The sequence below is a fragment of the Seriola lalandi genome, unplaced genomic scaffold, assembly GCF_002814215.2.
Source record: "Seriola lalandi dorsalis isolate HSWRI2012SDOR001 ecotype SW California unplaced genomic scaffold, Sedor1 jcf7180002054387, whole genome shotgun sequence".
NCBI classification, from domain to species: Eukaryota; Metazoa; Chordata; class Actinopteri; order Carangiformes; family Carangidae; genus Seriola; species Seriola lalandi.
Window position 1 is genome coordinate 377,195 of NW_019524940.1, and position 3,109 is coordinate 380,303.

The 3,109-nt window shown below is 32.5% G+C and overlaps 1 protein-coding gene across 2 annotated transcripts in view; it reads left to right on the top strand.

Annotated features, from left to right (window-relative positions):
* Positions 1–3,109, top strand: part of LOC111657210 (F-actin-uncapping protein LRRC16A) — an 85,364-nt gene that overhangs the window by 80,769 nt on the left and 1,486 nt on the right. The window lies entirely within an intron of this gene.

Sequence of the window (3,109 nt, forward strand, 5' to 3'; positions counted from 1 at the left end):
GTAGTGCCCAGGAAGCGGAAGTACTACACGGTGTGCTTCTGTGGAGGCCATGATGGTGGAGAGGCATAAAAAACGTATAGGTATAAAAAATGTAAGGTGGTGTAAGGCATAAACAAATCATAGTATAGTAAGGCTTAAAAATGTCATAAAAAATGTAAGGATATAGTAAGGCATAAAGACGTCATAGTATAGTAAGTCTTAAAAAAACATAAAAAATGTAAGGTGGTGTAAGGCATAAACAAATCATAGTATAGTAAGGCTTAAAAATGTCATAAAAAATGTAAGGATATAGTAAGGCATAAAGACGTCATAGTATAGTAAGTCTTAAAAAAACATAAAAAATGTAAGGTGGTGTAAGGTATAAAAAACATAGTATAGTAAGGAATAAAATATGTCATAAAAACGTAATGGTATAGTAAGGTATAAAAAATGTAAGGGTATAGTAAGTATAAAAAACATCATAGTATAGTAAGTCATACAAAAATTCAAAAAAACGTAATGGTAAGGTATAAAAACATCATAGTATAGTAGGGCTTAAAAAGTCATAAATATATCATTGTATAGTAAGGAACAAAAAAATGTCATAAAAAAACGTAATGGTCATAAAAAATGTAAGGTGGTGTAAGGCATAAAAACATAGTATAGTAAGGAACAAAATATGGCATAAAAATGTAAGGGTTACATTTTATATATCACTTATATATCATAGTATAGTAAGTCATACAAAAATTCCTAAAAACATAATGGTATAGTAAGGTATAAAAAATGTAAGGTGGTGTAAGGCATAAAAACATCATAGTATAGTAGGGGTTAAAAATCATAAAAAAAACGTAAGGATACAGTAAGGCATAAAGACGTAATAGTTATAAAAAATGTAAGGTGGTGTAAGGCATAAATAAAAAATATCATAGTATAGTAAGGATCAAAAAGTGTCATAAAAATGTAAGGGTATAGTAAGGTAAAAAAAAACATCAAAGTATAGTAAGTCATACAAAAATTCATAAAAACTTAATGGTATAGTAAGGTATAAAAAAATGTAAGGATAAAGTAAGGCATAAAAACGTAATGGTATAGTAATGCATAAAAAATGTAAGGTGGTGTAAAGCATAAACACATCATAGTATAGTAAGGAACAAAAAATGTCATAAAAAACGTAAGGCTATAGTAAGGCATAAAGACGTCATAGTATAGTAAGTCTTAAAAAAACATCATAAAAAATGTAAGGTGGTGTAAGGGATAAATAAAAAATGTCAAAAATATCAGTATATTAGGAACAAAAAATGTCATAAAAACGTAAGGATATAGTAAGGTATAAAGACATCATAGTATAGTAAGTCATACAAAAATTCATAAAAACGTAATGGTTATAAAAATTGTAAGGTGGTGTAAGGCAAATAAAAAATGTCAAAAATATCAGTATATTAGGAACAAAAAATGTCATAAAAACGTAAGGATATAGTAAGGTATAAAGACATCATAGTATAGTAAGTCATACAAAAATCAATAGAAAACGTAATGGTATAAAAATGTAAGGTGGTGTAAGGCATAAAAACATCACAGTATAGTAGGGCTTAAAAATGTCATAAAAATATCATTGCATAGTAAGGAACAAACGTATTGGTAAAGTGAAAATTTGGTTTATTGCCAAGTAGGTTTTTCAACATACAAATAATTGGCTTTGGTGTTTTGGTGCATAATAAACATAGAAGAAAAGACATATAACGAGGATTAAACAAGCAAGTACTACAGGTCAGATATTAGATATAAGTAGAAAGATTATGTACAATAAAATATGAGGAAAAATAGAAAAGAATAAATAGAAAAATATAAATACATACAATAAAAATATGTACAATGTGTGAAAGGGGTGTGTGCAATAGTTCGGGGGGGGGGGGTGTCGGAGACGGTTGGGGTCTTTAGCCTTGTTAATGAGGCCAACTGCAGTAGGGAAGAAGCTGTTCTTGAGGTTTAGGTCCTGATGGACCGCAGCCTCCTGCCAGAGGTGAGTGACTCAAACAGTTTCGGCTACAATCTTTTCTGCTCGCCTCAGGGTCCTGGAGGGTTGGCAGATTGCAGCCAATAACCTTCTCAGCAGAGTGAATGATACGCTGCAGTCGGCTCTTGTCCTTGGCAGTTGCAGCAGCGTACCAGTTTGTGATGGAGGAAGTGAGAATGGACTCGATGATGGCAGTGTAGAAGTTCACCATCATTGTCCTTTGCAAGTTGAACTTCTTCAACTGCCGCAGGACATCCTCTGCTGACCTTTCCTGGTGAGGAAGCTGATGTTCAGCTCCCACTTGAGGTCCTGTATGACAATAATGCCAAGGAAGCGGAAGTACTACACGGTGTGCTTCTGTGGAGGCCATGATGGTGGAGAGGCATAAAAAAACGTATAGGTATAGATAGGTATAAAAAATGTAAGGTGGTGTAAAGCATAAAGACGTCATAGGATAGTAAGTCTTAAAAAAAAATGTCATGAAAACATAACGATAGTAAGTCATAAAAAACGTAATGGTATAGTAAGGTATAAAAAAATGTAAGGTGGTGTAAGGCATAAATAAAAACGTAAGGATATAGTATGGTATAAAAAATGTAAGATGGTGTAAGGCATAAAAACATAGTATAGTAGGGCTTAAAAAATGTCATAAAAAACATAAGGATATAGCAAGGTTATAAAAAATGTAAGGTGGTGTAAGGCATAAAAACATAATATAGTAAGGTATAAAATATGTCATAAAAACGTAATGGTATAGTAAGGCATAAATAAAAAATGTCAAATATAGTACAGTAAGGAACAAAATATGTCATAAAAACATAGTATAGTAAGGTATAAAATATGTCATAAAAAACGTAATGGTATAGTAAGTCATACAAAAATTCCTAAAAACGTAATGGTATATGTAGCGTACATACTGGCCTGGCATCAGTCACAAGCCATTAAGGAAGTTCATTATAAGGACATGCAGAGTTACGGACCCCTAACTGACACTTTGCGACTCTTTCCACCATCAAACTATCAGATTGATAGGGAACAGAGACCAAAGACCCCTCCTTCACAAACAGACCATGCTGTTAGCATGGCCGAACGACACAGAACCAGACCAAAGAT